This window comes from Rattus norvegicus, chromosome 2 (assembly GCF_036323735.1).
Source record: "Rattus norvegicus strain BN/NHsdMcwi chromosome 2, GRCr8, whole genome shotgun sequence".
NCBI classification, from domain to species: domain Eukaryota; kingdom Metazoa; phylum Chordata; class Mammalia; order Rodentia; family Muridae; genus Rattus; species Rattus norvegicus.
Genome location: NC_086020.1, coordinates 7210919 through 7227632, shown reverse-complemented (window position 1 = coordinate 7227632; position 16714 = coordinate 7210919). Strand labels below are relative to the sequence as shown.

General features: G+C 40.6%; 2 protein-coding genes across 4 annotated transcripts in view; one reads left to right on the top strand and one right to left on the bottom strand.

Moving 5' to 3' along the window:
• Positions 1 to 7244, top strand: part of Rfesd (Rieske (Fe-S) domain containing) — a 34006-nt gene extending 26762 nt beyond the window's left edge. Inside the window, exons 5-6 of one of the 2 annotated variants that reach the window (XR_005500308.2) lie at positions 36 to 100; positions 211 to 7244. The gene's annotated coding sequence lies outside the window, so the exon portion shown is untranslated. Of the gene's footprint in view, positions 1 to 35; positions 101 to 181 lie in introns of both variants that reach the window. The other variant, XR_005500309.2, reaches the window with a different exon arrangement.
• Spata9 (spermatogenesis associated 9) overlaps positions 1 to 16714 on the bottom strand; it is a 38037-nt gene that overhangs the window by 7776 nt on the left and 13547 nt on the right. The window lies entirely within an intron of this gene.

Here is a 16714-nt window from a genome sequence, read left to right as displayed (position 1 = left end):
TTCATTCTGTTACTGATGTCATGCTCATTTTGTAGGCTGACATGATAGTACTGGCTGATTGTCACAGCTACTCAGACCAGCCTGGAAGGAACGGAACAAGGTTAGTTCAACTAAAACAGCAACACAGCCAAATATATGCTTTATAAACACTCTGTTTTATACTTAAAACCACCTCATAAAGGTGGCATTTTTGCTTTTCTCATTCCACAGAGACCCAGGAGAAAGGAGACAGAAGTGACCCTCAACATAGCTGCTGAAAGTAAAGTGAGGTTCCAGCAAGGAATCACATCCCAAGTCTAAGCCCTAACTGGACCAGTGAGCTGTGCTGCTGGAAGGCTTTGCTCATCCAAGTGGATAGTAGTACCTGGAGCTAGAATCGTTTACGTCAAGCTTTTGCTAGGAAGACAAGAGCATGCTTACAGTACTTCGTGGAACTCCTGTACAAAGAGAATAATAAATGACTTGACAGACATTAGTATCTCATGCACATGAGAAAGAATGACATTAGAGCTGTATGCCTAGCAAATGGGAAAACTGAAAAGAAAAGTGAGCCAAAGTAATCTCTACTGGTGGGAGTGCAGAGCATGGACTCCTCCTTCATAAGGATGAGGTCAGTGCTGAGGAGGGTATGAGATTTTCGGGGCATGGCTACCATAAATTGTCAATTTATGAAAATTCATTGAATTACACATTAAGTGGTTTGCATACTTTTTGATTATATAGCTCTGTTAGTTTTGATTTAGAATTTAATGATTCTATCTGGATTTTTTTCTTTTTCTTTCTTTTTTTTTTTATTATTAACTTGAGTATTTCTTATATACATTTCGAGTGTTATTCCCTTTCCCGGTTTCCGGGCAAACACCGCCCTCCCCCCTCCCCTTCCTTATGGGTGTTCCCCTCCCAACCCTCCCCCCATTGCCGCCCTCCCCCCATAGACTAGTTCACTGGGGGATCAGTCTTAGCAGGACCCAGGGCTTCCCCTTCCACTGGTGCTCTTACTAGGATATTCATTGCTACCTATGAGGTCAGAGTCCAGGGTCAGTCCATGTATAGTCTTTAGGTAGTGGCTTAGTCCCTGGAAGCTCTGGTTGCTTGACATTGTTGTACTTTTGGGGTCTCGAGCACCTTCAAGCTCTTCCAGTTCTTTCTCTGATTCCTTCAACGGGGGACCTATTCTCAGTTCAGTGGTTTGCTGCTGGCATTCGCCTCTGTGTTTGCTGTATTCTGGCTGTGTCTCTCAGGAGCGATCTCCATCCGGCTCCTGTCGGTCTGCACTTCTTTGCTTCATCCATCTTGTCTAATTGGGTGGCTGTATATGTATGGGCCACATGTGGGGCAGGCTCTGAATGGGTGTTCCTTCTGTCTCTGTTTTAAACTTTGCCTCTTTATTCCCTGTCAAGGATATTCTTGTTCCCCTTTTAAAGAAGGAGTGAAGCATTCACGTTTTGATGATCTGTCTTGAGTTTCATGTGTTCTGTGCATCTAGGGTAATTCAAGCATTTGGGCTAATAGCCACTTATCAATGAGTGCATACCGTGTGTGTTTTTCTGTGATTGGGTTACCTCACTCAGGATGATATTTTCCAGTTCCAACCATTTGTCTATGAATTTCATAATGTCATTGTTTTTGATAACTGAGTAATATTCCATTGTGTAGATGTACCACATTTTGTGTATCCATTCCTCTGTTGAAGGGCATCTGGGTTCTTTCCAGCTTCTGGCTATTATAAATAAGGCTGCTATAAACATAGTGGAGCACGTGTCTTTTTTATACATTGGGGCATCTTTTGGGTATATGCCCAAGAGAGGTATAGCTGGATCCTCAGGCAGTTCAATGTCCAATTTTCTGAGGAACCTCCAGACTGATTTCCAGAATGGTTGTACCAGTCTGCAATCCCACCAACAATGGAGGAGTGTTCCTCTTTCTCCGCATCCTCGCCAGCATCTGCTGTCACCTGAGTTTTTGATCTTAGCCATTCTCACTGGTGTGAGGTGGAATCTCAGGGTTGTTTTGATTTGCATTTCCCTTATGACTAAAGATGTTGAACATTTCTTTAGGTGTTTCTCAGCCATTCGGCATTCCTCAGCTGTGAATTCTTTCTTTAGCTCTGAACCCCATTTTTTAATAGGGTTATTTGTCTCCCTACGGTCTAACTTCTTGAGTTCGTTGTATATTTTGGATATAAGGCCTCTATCTGTTGTAGGATTGGTAAAGATCTTTTCCCAATCTGTTGGTTGCCGTTTTGTCCTAGCCACAGTGTCCTTTGCCTTACAGAAGCTTTGCAGTTTTATGAGATCCCATTTGTCGATTCTTGATCTTAGAGCATAAGCCATTGTTGTTTTGTTTAGGAAAATTTTTCCAGTGCCCATGTGTTCCAGATGCTTCCCTAGTTTTTCTTCTATTAGTTTGAGTGTGTCTGGTTTGATGTGGAGGACCTTGATCCACTTGGACTTAAGCTTTGTACAGGGTGATAAGCATGGATCGATCTGCATTCTTCTACATGTTGACCTCCAGTTGAACCAGCACCATTTGCTGAAAATGCTATCTTTTTTCCATTGGAGGGTTTTGGCTCCTTTGTCAAAAATCAAGTGCCCATAGGTGTGTGGGTTCATTTCTGGGTCTTCACTTCTATTCCACTGGTCTATCTGTCTGTCTCTGTACCAATACCATGCAGTTTTTATCACTATTGCTCTGTAATACTGCTTGAGTTCAGGGATAGTAATTCCCCCTGAAGTCCTTTTATTGTTGAGGATAGTTTTAGCTATCCTGGGTTTTTTGTTATTCCAGATGAATTTGCAAATTGTTCTGTCTAACTCTTTGAAGAATTGGATTGGTATTTTGATGGGGATTGCATTGAATCTGTAGATCGCTTTTGGTAAAATGGCCATTTTTACTATATTAATCCTGCCAATCCATGATCATGGGAGATCTTTCCATCTTCTGAGGTCTTCTTCAATTTCTTTCTTCAGTGTCTTGAAGTTCTTATTGTACACATCTTTTACTTGCTTGGTTAAAGTCACACCAAGGTACTTTATATTATTTGGGTCTATTATGAAGGGTGTCGTTTCCCTAATTTCTTTCTCGGCTTGTTTCTCTTTTGTGTAGAGGAAGGCTACTGATTTATTTGAGTTAATTTTATACCCAGTCACTTTGCTGAAGTTGTTTATCAGCTTTAGTAGTTCTCTGGTGGAACTTTTGGGATCATTTAAATATACTATCATATCATCTGCAAATAGTGATATTTTGACTTCTTCTTTTCCGATCTGTATCCCCTTGACCTCCTTTTGTTGTCTGATTGCTCTGGCTAGAACTTCAAGAACTATATTGAATAAGTAGGGAGAGAGTGGGCAGCCTTGTCTAGTCCCTGATTTTAGTGCGATTGTTTCAAGTTTCTCTCCAGTTACTTTAATGTTAGCAACTGGTTTGCTGTATATGGCTTTTACTATGTTTAGGTATGGGCCTTGAATTCCTATTCTTTCCAGGACTTTTATCATGAAGGGGTGTTGAATTTTGTCAAATGCTTTCTCAGCATCTAATGAAATGATCATGTGGTTCTGTTCTTTCAGTTTGTTTATATAATGGATCACGTTGATGGTTTTCCGTATATTAAACCATCCCTGCATGCCTGGGATGAAGCCTACTTGATCATGGTGGATGATTGTTTTGATGTGCTCTTGGATTCGGTTTGCCAGAATTTTATTGAGTATTTTTGAGTCGATATTCATAAGGGAAATTGGTCTGAAGTTCTCTTTCTCTGTTGGGTCTTTGTGTGGTTTAGGTGTAAGAGTAATTGTGGCTTCATAGAAGGAATTCGGTAGTGCTCCATCTGTTTCAATTTTGTGGAATAGTTTGGATAATATTGGTATGAGGTCTTCTATGAAGGTCTGATAGAATTCTGCACTAAACCCGTCTGGACCTGGGCTCTTTTTGGTTGGGAGACCTTTAATGACTGCTTCTATTTCCTTAGGAGTTATGGGGTTGTTTAACTGGTTTATCTGTTCCTGATTTAACTTCGGTACCTGGTATCAGTCCAGGAAATTGTCCATTTCCTGCAGATTTTCAAGTTTTGTTGAATATAGGCTTTTATAGTAAGATCTCATGATTTTTTGTATTTCCTCTGAATCTGTAGTTATGTCTCCCTTTTCATTTCTGATTTTGTTAATTTGGACACACTCTCTGTGTCCTCTCGTTAGTCTGGCTAAGGGTTTATCTATCTTGTTGATTTTCTCAAAGAACCAACTTTTGGTTCTGTTGATTCTTTCTATGGTCCTTTTTGTTTCTACTTGGCTGATTTCAGCTCTGAGTTTGATTATTTCCTGTCTTCTACTCCACCTGGGTGTATTTGCTTCTTTTTGTTCTAGAGCTTTTAGGTATGCTGTCAAGCTGCTGACATATGCTCTCTCCTGTTTCTTTCTGCAGGCACTCAGAGCTATGAGTTTTCCTCTTAGCACAGCTTTCATTGTGTCCCATAAGTTTGGGTATGTTGTACCTTCATTTTCATTAAATTCTAAAAAGTCTTTTATTTCTTTCTTTATTTCTTCCTTGACCAGGTTATTGTTGAGTAGAGCTTTGTTCAATTTCCAAGTATATGTGGGCATTCTTCCCTTATTGTTATTGAAGACCAGCTTTAGGCCGTGGTGGTCTGATAGCACGCATGGGATTATTTCTATCTTTCTATACCTGTTGAGGCCCGTTTTTTGACCAATTATATGTTCAGTTTTGGAGAAAGTGCCATGAGGAGCTGAGAAGAAGGTATATCCTTTTGCTTTAGGATAGAATGTTCTATAAATATCTGTTAAGTCCATTTGGTTCATGACTTCTCTCAGTCTGTCTACGTCTCTGTTTAATTTCTGTTTCCATGATCTGTCCATTGATGAGAGTGGGGTGTTGAAATCTCCCACTATTATTGTGTGAGGTGCAATGTGTGTTTTGAGCTTTAGTAAGGTTTCTTTTACGTATGTAGGTGCCCTTGTATTTGGGGCATAGATATTTAGGATTGAGAGTTCATCTTGGTGGATTTTTCCTTTGATGAATATGAAGTGTCCTTCCTTATCTTTTTTGATGACTTTTAGTTGGAAATTGATTTTATTTGATATTAGAATGGCTACTCCAGCTTGCTTCTTCTGACCATTTGCTTGGAAAGTTGTTTTCCAGGCTTTCGCTCTGAGGTAGTGTCTGTCTTTGTCTCTGAGGTGTGTTTCCTGTAGGCAGCAGAATGCAGGGTCCTCGTTGCGTATCCAGTTTTTTAATCTATGTCTTTTTATTGGGGAGTTGAGGCCATTGATGTTGAGAGATATTAAGGAATAGTGATTATTGCTTCCTGTTATATTCATATTTGGATGTGAGGTTATGTTTGTGTGCTTTTCTTCTCTTTGTTTTGTTGCCAAGACGATTAGTTTCTTGCTTCTCCTAGGGTATAGCTTGCCTCCTTATGTTGGGCTTTACCATTTATTATCCTTTGTAGTTCTGGATTTGTAGAAAGATATTGTGTAAATTTGGTTTTGTCATGGAATATCTTGGTTTCTCCATCTATGTTAATTGAGAGTTTTGCAGGATACAGTAACCTGGGCTGGCATTTGTGTTCTCTTAGGGTCTGTATGACATCAGTCCAGGATCTTCTGGCCTTCATAGTTTCTGGCGAAAAGTCTGGTGTGATTCTGATAGGTCTGCCTTTATATGTTACTTGACCTTTTTCCCTTACTGCTTTTAATATTCTTTCTTTATTTTGTGCATTTGGTGTTTTGACTATTATGTGACGGGAGGTGTTTCTTTTCTGGTCCAATCTATTTGGAGTTCTGTAGGCTTCTTGTATGCCTATGGGTATCTCTTTTTTTAGGTTAGGGAAGTTTTCTTCTATGATTTTGTTGAAGATATTTACTGGTCCTTTGAGCTGGGAGTCTTTACTCTCTTCTATACCTATTATCCTTAGGTTTGATCTTCTCATTGAGTCCTGGATTTCCTGTATGTTTTGGACCAGTAGCTTTTTCCGCTTTACATTTTCTTTGACAGTTGAGTCAATGATTTCTATGGAATCTTCCGCTCCTGAGATTCTCTCTTCCATCTCTTGTATTCTGTTGGTGAAGCTTATATCTATAGCTCCTTTTCTCTTCCTTTGGTTTTCTATATCCAGGGTTGTTTCCATGTGTTCTTTCTTGATTGCTTCTATTTCCATTTTCAATTCCTTCAACTCTTTGATTGTATTTTCCTGGAATTCTTTCTGGGATTTTTGTGTCTTCTCTCTATGGGCTTCTACTTGTTTATTTCTTTTTTCCTGGAATTCTTCCAGGCATTTTTGCGATTCCTCTCTGTAGGCTTCTACTTGTTTATTAATGTTTTCCTGTGTTTCTCTAAGGGAGTTCTTCACGTCTTTCTTGAAGTCCTCCAGCATCATGATCAAATATGATTTTGAAACTAGATCTTGCTTTTCTGGTGTGTTTGGATATTCCATGTTTGTTTTGATGGGAGAATTGGGCTCCGATGGTGCCATGTAGTCTTGGTTTCTGTTGCTTGGTTTCCTGTGCTTGCCTCTCGCCATCAGATTATCTCTAATGTTACTTTGTTCTGCTATTTCTGACAGTGGCTAGACTGTCGTATAAGCCTGTGTGTCAGGAGTGCTGTAGACCTGTTTTCCTGTTTTCTTTCAGCCTGTTATGGGGACAGAGTGTTCTGCTTTCGGGCGTGCAGTTTTTCCTCTCTACAGGTCTTCAGTTGTTCCTGTGGGCCTGTGTCTTGAGTTCACCAGGCAGGTCACTTGCAGCAGAAAAGTTGGTCTTACCTGTGGTCCCGAGGCTCAAGTTCGCTCATGGGGTGCTGCCCACGAGCTCTCTGCCGCGGCAGCAACCAGGAAGATCTGCACTGCCATTTCTGGGAGCTTCAGTGCACCAGGGTTCCAGATGGTGTTTGGTGTTTTCCTCTGGAATCAGTAATGTGTGCAGAGTGCAGTCTCTTCTGGTTTCCCAGGCCTGTCTGCCTCTCTGAAGGTTTAGCTCTCCCTCCCATGGGATTTGGGTGCAGAGAACTGTTTATCTGGTCTGTTCCTTCAGGTTCCAGCGGTGTCTCACACGGTGGCTCTTAACTGGCTGTAAATCCTGGACCAGGGATGCTAGCGCCCTCCCGTTTTTTTGTTTTTTGTTTTTTTTTTTATGTATTAAAAATACAACTAGCTTTTTACAGGAAAAATTGTCAGAAATACACTAAAATTGTAGTAAAAGCTTTTTGTAATAAAAGTTGTTTGAAAAGTACAACTTTGTATCATTTATATAGAACATTTCTTGAAGGCCAACTTTTTTTCTAACAGTGTTACTAGCATTGTTTTAATCTCTAAGATACCAGTCGCCGAATCTGCCCCCCGGAGTTAACTCTGTGGCACAGCTCCCTGTACCCAATCCCACTTGGAGAGAGCTGATCTCCCAGGAGTGCTGTCACTCCTAAGTTCACAGGTGAGATGAATACTTTTGCTCCAATAACCGGCCAAAGAGGGACCTGCCAGGAGACCACAGGGCTCCGGAACCACTCAGCAACTGGGGAAAGGATCCTTCCAGTCTCCATCTGCCCCCCCGGAGTTAACCCTGTGGCACAGCTCTCTGTACCCAAATCCCACCCAGAGAGAACTGATCTTCCAGGACCACTATCACTCCCAAGTTCACAGGCTCACAGGCTCATAGGAGGGAAAGGCTCCAGTCAGAGACATCAAGACCAACTAACACCAGAGGTAGCTAGATGGCAAGAGGCAAGCACAAAGAACCTAAACAACAGGAAGCAAGGCTCTTTGGTATCAGAACCCAGTTCTCCCACCACAGCAAAGCTCCAATACCCCAAACACATTAGAAAAGCAAGATTTGGATTTAAAATCACATCTTATCATGATGATAGAGGACTTTAAGAAGGACATAAATAATTCCCTTAAAGAAATATAGAAGAGTATAGGAAACAAGTAGAAGCCCTTAAGGAGGAAACACAAAAATCCCTTAAAGAATTAAAAGAATATACAGACAAACAAGTGAAAGAATTGAACAAAACCATCCAAGATCTAAAAATGGAAATAGAAACAATAAAGAAATCACAAAGGGAGACAACCCTGGAGATAGAAAACCTAGGGAAGAGATCAAGAGTCATAGATGCAAGCATCACCAACAGAATATAAGAGATGGAAGGGAGAATGTCAGCTGCAGAAGATATCATAGAAAAGATTGCCACAACAGCCAAAGAAAATGCAAAATGCAGAAAGCTCCTAACCCAAAACATCTAGGAAATCCAGGACACAATGAGAAGACTGAACTTAAGGATAATAGGTATAGAAGAGAGCAAAGATGCCCAACTTAAAGGGCCAGTAAATATCTTCAATAAAATTATAGAAGACTTTCCAAACCTAAAGAAAGAGATGCCGATGAATATGCAAGAATCCTACAGAACTCCAAATAGATTGTACCAAAAAAGATATTCCTCCCATCACATAGTAATCAAAACACCCAATGCACAAATCAAAGAAAGAATATTAAAATCAGTAAGGGGAAAAGATCAAGTAACATATAAAGGCAGATCTATCAGAATTACACCAGACTCCTCAACAGAGACTCTAAAAGCCATGTAGATTAATACAAATCAATCCATTCTTATCACCTTGTATAAATTTCAAGTCCAAGTGGATCAAGGACCTCCACATAAAACCAGGTACAATGAAACTAATAGCAGATAAAGTGGGGAAGATCCTTGAACTCATGAGCATATGGGAAATTTTCCTGAACAGAACACCAATGGCTTATGCTCTAAGATCAACAGTAGACAAATGGGACCTCATAAAATTGCAAAGCTCTGTAAGGCAGAGGACACTGTCAACCAACAGATTGGTTGACAATCCTACATCTGATAGAGGACTAATAACCAATATATACAAAGAACTCAAGAAGTTAGACTCGAAAGAATCAAATAACCCTATTAAAAATGGGGTACCAAGTTAAACAAAGAATTACCAAGTGAAGAATATCAAATGGCTGAGAAGCATTTAAAGAAATGTTCAACATCTTTAGTCATCAGGGAAATGCAAATCAAAACAACCCTGAGATTCCACCTCACACTAGTCAGAATGGCTAAGATCAAAAGCTCAGGTGACAGTAGATGCTGGTGAAGATGTGGAGAAAGAGAAACACTTCTCCATGGTTGGTGGGATTTCTACTCTGGAAATCAGTCTGGTGGCTCCTCAGAGAATTGGTCATAATACTACCTGAGGACCTAGCTATACCACTTCTGGGCATAAACCCAAATGATGCTCCAACATATAACAAAGACACATGCTCCACTATGTTCATAGCAGCCTTATTTATAATAGCCAGAAGCTGGGAAGAACCTAGATGTCCTTCAACAGAGGAATGGATACAGAATGCGGTACATCTACCAATCATGTACTACTCAGCTATTAAAAACAATAACTACATGAAATTCTCAGGCAAATGGATGGAACTAGAAAATACATCCTGACTGAAATAACCCAGTCACAAAAGTCACACATGTATGCACTTGTTGATAAGTGGATATTAGCCCAAAAGCTTGGAATACCCAAGACACACTTCACAGACCACATGAAGTTCAAGAAGAACAAAAACCAAAGTGTGGATGCTTCAGTAATTTAGAAGGAGGAAACAAATACTCAAGGGAAGAAATATGTAGACAAAGTATGGAGCAGAGACTGAAGGATAGGCCATCTAGATATTCCCCCATCTGGTGATTTATCCCATATACAGACATCAAACCCAGACACTAAGGTGGATGACAAGAAGTGCTTGCTGACAGGAGCCTGATATAGCTATCTCCTGAGATGCTCTGCCAGAGCCTGACAAATACAGAGGTGGATGCTCACAGTCAAGCATTTGAGTGAGAATGGGGTCCCCAATTAGGGAGTTAGAGAAAGGACTGAAGTAGCTGAAGGGGCTTCCAACCCCATAGGAAGAACAACAATATCAACCAACCAGATCCCCCCAGTGCTCCCAGGGACTAAACTACCAAATAGTACCAACCAAATAGTACATGGGAGGGACCCATGGCTCCATCTGCATATGTAGCAGAGGATGGTCTTGTCAGACATCAATGGGAGGAGAGACCCTTTGTTCCTGGGAAGGCTCAATGCCCCACTGTAGGTGTATGCCAGGACAGGGAGGCAGGAGTGGTTGGGTGGGTGGGGCAGCACCCTAATAGCAGATAAAGTGGGGAAGATCCTTGAACTCATGAGCATATGGGAAATTTTCCTGAACAGAACACCAATGGCTTATGCTCTAAGATCAACAGTAGACAAATGGGACCTCATAAAATTGCAAAGCTCTGCAGGGGGAGAGGGGATGGGATAGGGGGTGTCCAGAGGGGAAACCAGGAAAGAGGATAGTATTTGAAATGTAAATAAATAAACTATCCAATAAGAAAAAAAAATCTATGAGGTAGGACACAGGTTCAGAAAGATTAGCCCCTTCTATACTGTCACAATTATATTGAAAAGGCACAGGGTATTGTGTTAGTGAAATGTCTAAACTATACATGTGCTCAATGCCCTGAATGTTTCATTTTGGCTTACTGCTGCCACTTCTGAATGAAGAACAAACCTGGCCACCAGTATTTCCGTGACTCTTAGTAAGGGATTTATGGAATGCAAAAACAAATCATGGGCCAAGAGACCTCTCAGCTAAAAGTGAGGGAGTATATTGTTAACTGTTTTCTTCTTTCCTTTTTGAGGCCACACCAACACAGATATAGGAACTGATGCCTTCTTTCTGCTTACAATTAATGCTTTCTATTTCTTTAATAGATCATCCTCATAGGAAATATATTTCCTCTAATTTTGGCTACTCTCCCCATAATTCAATGTGGACAATGACTCAGTGTCCCTGGCTAAGGAGTCTTTGGAAAATGAATCAAAGGCTGCATTTTCTTTTTTTTCCCAGAACAGTGGGAATGGCACCATGCTTTCAAACCTAACTGTATGGCTACAGGACACAAGTACACAGGTAAAGAGCATGAGAAAGAAAGGCAGATATATTCACTTCAACAGGATACCTCTTTGTACAGGAAAAGACTCATTTATGTGCATGGGGGAAAGTCTGTGTGGGATGAGTAGAAGGTCTCATAACAAAATAAAAGAGGTGTCTGTGTAAGAAATCATACTTTGTTTCACTACACACTTCTCTCAGATTTATTCTTTCATCAAAAGGTAATTAAAATGATTAGTTTCAAAATGTATTGATGATTCTTGTTACAACTGTGAGTAATTAATTTTGTACATTGCCTAAGGTTTGTTGATTTCATTATCTTACTATTTTCAATTTCTGTAACATCCCCATAGGATATATATTTGGTCCAAAATTTATGTGGCTACCAGCAAGTAATATTTTCCAGTTTTGCAGCTCACATGCTTTGGTGGTTTAAATAAGAATGGCCCCTATACCCAATTTAATAAAAATGGAAGAAAAAAGGGGCCCCTATAGGTGCATATATTTACATGCTTAGCCATCATGGAGTGAGCCTTTTTGAGAAAGAATAGGAGGTGTGGCCTTGTTGGAGGAAGTGTGTCACTGGGATGAACTTTGAGGCTTCAGGAGTTTCTCTCTCTTGGCTGATGACCAGGATATAGCTCTCAGCTACTTCTCCAGCACCACACCTGCTCCTGTCATGAAAATAAACTAAGCCCCTGACACTGTAAGCAAGTCCCCAATGAAGTGCTTTCCTTTATAAGACCAAATCAGTGATCATGGTGTCACTTCACAGCAATAGAACACTGATTAAGACACATGCACTGCATGGTTTTTACATCGTAAACCACCTTGCTTCATTTCTGCCTGATATCAAGAACAGTGTATAGAAATGTATAGAAAAAATAATAAACAGGAGCTGTTTGGATAAATATGAGCTGTATTTACATTATCTTGGTCTGTCTGAAATATTTTATCTTAAATTTGTTTTATTAATTTCATTTATTTATATATTTTAAAAGTATAGTATAAATGCTATGTCAATATTTTTAGTTTGGTTACATTAATATGCACAATATATACACATTTTTGAGACAAGGAAAAATTTACATAATTGACTGTCTCATCTCGTAAAGCACCTGTCTTCATTTTCTTTTCACTAATAATGACATAAATCACAAGAAAATCATGTTTGAGCAGCTGAAAAAAATAAAGATTTAATTATACATAACCAGCAGAGTAAAGAATTGCCAGGCCTGACTTCTTTCATGCTGTTCAGAATCACAACATGAAAGGGATAGGAGACGCGTCAGGGACAGCTCTGACTCTGTAACTAACAAACAACTGTAAATGTGCTGACGCTGTGAACAGGCAGGCCCAGCAAGGAAGGGCCTCATACAAGTTGGCAAGAGCTACATGGCCATGCCTTTGTGTAACTTACCACAGTGGTAAGTTTAAGACTCCTAGCACTCCACAGTACAGAAGGTTTTGGTTAGCATCTTGTGGAACATCATTCCAGAGAAATGGTCCAGTAGAAGTCAGATGACCTGACTTTTTGATCAGCTTGGAGTAGTATGTCTTTGAGAAGTTCTTTTTTGGGGAAATGTCCTCTTTCCTCAGGTCTGAATCATAGCTCCTAGGTTAGTGTTGGGGCAGACCCATCAAGAACCCACAGAAACCCTGATATTTGTACTTTAAACTCTTAACTGGTGTGCTCCCTGAAGGGTGCAGGGAAGGTGGTGGTAGTGGTAGGGTTGTTTTTAGAAAACTCACCTCAACCTGAAAAGAGGCATGAGTTCAGTTGACTTGAGTAAATATCGAGGAAGTACAGGGCTTCAGGTTCACTCAGGTTTTGCCCCCATTTTACCTCATGCCTCCCATAACGCCTGTACACAATAGAAACAGTCATCTTATCTCGACCCAGAAAGAGCTCTTAATTCTCTGGCGACACATTGATTGGCCTTCCAGAATCAACAGCTATGTCTGGAGCTGACGTGTCTTGGCTGAAGTCAGCATTTAAGCTGATTATCTAGGTCACTGCAGCAAGAACAGCTGCAGGCTTTGCTCAGCTAGGCAGCTTTCAGGCTGGGTGGATATACCACTCTGAAGTACTGGTGCTAGGGATGTTGGAAACCTCTAGGGAATTCTCCACTCTCCATTTCTGAGACTTAACATCATTAGCTACTCTCCTATCACCGCAGTCTGAGGTCTGCAGAACCTGGAAGAACTTGAGAAGAAACATGACTCAACATTCATCTGTCTGTACAGTCAGATGCAAAGGAAATTTCTAACAAGATAGCAATGAAGAGGCCAAACCCCAACTTCTATACTCTACTCGTGACTGGTCATTGGAATTTTTTGAGTATCGAGTGTAGATTTAGGCAGCTCATGTATGTATTTTAAAGGTTAAGAAATACTCGCATGCTCCAGATCCATTCAAAAGACTCAGGAGTCTGTCTTAGGGGCTCTGGGCCAGTATCCTCTCTCTGCTCATCTTAAGGAAACCATTAGTGTAAATTTAATGGCTTAGCTCTCCCTGTACTGTACCAAATAGCTCAAACATCATTCTAGTTATTGTCAGTGTCCTAATGAAAATGCTTCTGTTTCCATGTTTTAAGGGAAATAATCTGCTTCACTGGTATTTAATATTAATAAAAGAATTTAGATAGAACTAATTAAATTGTTACAGGTTAAAATAAAATGCTTCTATCATTCACCACTTTCAGATCAGAGACTCAACAGGGCACTTGAAGACTATCTTTAGACCATGAAATATAGCTTCAAACTGGTTATAGGCCATCTACATTCCCCACAGCCATGTTTACATAAAGTAATATTCTCTAGGAGGTCACACAGCTTACTACTTTGAAAATTAATTCCAGCTATCACCTCCTTGAAATTCTCCACCATAAAGCTTTGCCTGGAAGCAGCTGGGAAAATCGACTGAGAGTTGTTAACAATGAACATAGTTTCTCCATGTTATGACTAAGAGGTACCTTATGTGGTGAGACTCACTTAGTATACTACCACCATGGAAACACTGTCCACAGAGCAACCCTTCCCACACTTCACATCTCATGCATCCCTTTGTTGTGCCTTTGACCCTCTGGACTAATGTTCACATTCATGCTTCCATATATACCTTCACTGAGCCTTCAGGTTCTGAAATTGCATGCCTCTTCTGGATCCTTCCACAATCTGCTTTGCACCCTTCGGTCATGCACTTGCTACGTTTGACTGACAGTACCTACATGTTTACCTATTAGCTCCATGAGGCAAGGATGATACCCCTGAATGCCTGGTACCCAAACAAGTGATTGTATATATCAGGTTTCAATAAATATTTGCTGGGTTAATTGAAAGGTTGCTATACTTTACTTACTTCCCAAAAGAAATGTAGACATTTTATATTAAATTGTAAAAGAAGATGGTAGAAAGATGGTCTAGTTACATGACAGGCTAACATGGAAACATTCACATAAAACCACTGAGAAGTTCCATTTAAAATTAAAAACCCAGAACTTCATGTAAGGCCAAGTCTATTAAAAAGAAAGATAAATCCCTGTGCCAGGAACAAAGCAGGAATGGCCAGGGTAGCTTGTGAGCTTGTATCTCAGGCACCCGGGCACTTACTGGACTACCAGATGAGTTTTAATATCCAGCAGCATTTGAGGCTTGGATAGACACATGGTGGATGAAAGGATTTGCTGAGCTGCAGTGTCAGGGAGACTGAGACTCAAACTGTAACCAGCACAACAGAAGCAGAGGAAGCTGCTCCCTGACTGGGGCTGGCATTTTCTCTTTGTCATAATGCTTAGAGAGCTGTGTGAATGATGCAGCCAAGCCTGGACAGAAAAAGCTTGAAGGCTGGTCTCAGGTTGTCCATATGCCATATGTCCAGGGCACTAGCAAAATTCCTCCAGGAGAGCTCTGTATCAAGTACAGAGGACATTACTAATGTGAACTCTGTTGGAGAAGTTCCAGTTAAATACAATCATAAAACATAAGGAAATAGTAGCTCCTAATATTTCAAAGAATAACCATTTGAAAGACCATACACACACATATGTGCAAAATTATTGAAAAAGTTTAAAGAAAGACTTGAAAGGGAAAAAAAAAACAAAAACAAAAATGAAAAAGAACAAACAGAATCCTAAGGGAAAGAACTCACAGTTCCTCTCAAAGTCCTTAATGTGGGGCAAAAAGGAGACAGCTCATTTGGTAACATATTTGCCATAGAAACAGGAGGCCTTGGGTTTAAACATGTAAAGCTTGGTGGCACACACTTGTAATCCCAGTGCTGGAAACAGAGAGAGGAGGATCCTGGACTTCCTGCGGGCTTAGTGACAGACTCTGTCTCAAACAATACAGTGAAGAGATAGGGAAGAAGATTCTTGATGTCAACCTTTGGCCACTATACACAGTCACCTTTACACACACACACACACACACACACACACACACACACACACGCATGCATAAAAAGAAATTAATATGTTTTAAATTTAAGATACCCTTTGGACATAGCTAATTACTCAAGATGCTTCAAAGAAAAGAGAAAGAGCGAGGCCCTGTGGTGCACACCTTTAATCTCAGAATTTGGGAAGCTAAGGCAGGTGGATCTCTGTGAGCTTGAGGTCATCCTGGTCTACAGAGTGAGTCCCAGGCCAGCCAGAGCTACATAATAAGACCCTGTGTAGAAAGACTCAGGGTTGGGGTGCACAAAACTAAAGTTACATAGAGTGAAACAAGAGGGCAGGGTGTAGCTCAGTGATGGGGTGCTTGCCAACATGCACATAGTCCATGCATATGCACAGGGAAACATCTATAAACATGTTTACCAAAGCACTGTCTGTTTAAGAAAGGAATTGGAAATTAAATTTTTCATCTTACCAGGTCAAACTCTAGATTATCTTTCCTTATTCCAGAATACCAGAGAGAAGCTAAAATAAACCCTAGCTACATTTATTAATAATGTTAGATAAAATCCAAATCCGGTGGAGGAGAGAACTGAACTCTCAGAAGTGTGGACATTTCACATCTGCTCACATTCCTGGCCCAAGAAGAAACCGCCTAGTGCCCTCTGGGCACAGGAAGCTAGGAGCAGTCATGGGCAGGACCATTCTGGTTTCTGCCTGTGCCCAGAGCAGAAAGCCAGTTCCCAGGAGCACTGACACACCTGAGAGATGTCATCTCTTCTGCTCCGAGAGACCCACCTACAGACCCCGGGACACACAAAGGCAGGAGCAGTCTGGTACAGGACCCTCCTGGTTTCTGTCTGAGCCTGGAGCTGAGCCGGTGCCACCGCTCTCTGTACCCCGATCCCACTGTAAGAAAACAGGTCTACAGGAGTGCTGACATGCAAGCATACAGGAAGGCCAAACTACTGTCAGAGACAGCAAGACAAGCTAATACCAGAGACAACCTTATGGTGAGAGACAAGCACAGGAACCTAAGTAACAGAAACCAAGACTACTTGGCATCATCAGAGTCCAGTTCTCCCACCAAAACAAATACTGGATATCCAAACACATCAGAAAAGCCAGATTTGGATTTAAAATCACATCTCATGTTGATGATAGAGGACTTTAAGAAGGACATAAATAACTCCCTAAAGAAATACAGAATAATACAGGTAGAAGCTCTTAAAGAGGAAACACAAAAATCCTTTAAAGAATTAAAGGAAAACACACTCAAACAGATGAAGGAATAGAACAAAACCATCCAGGGTCTAAAAATGGAAATAGAAACAATAAAGAAATCAC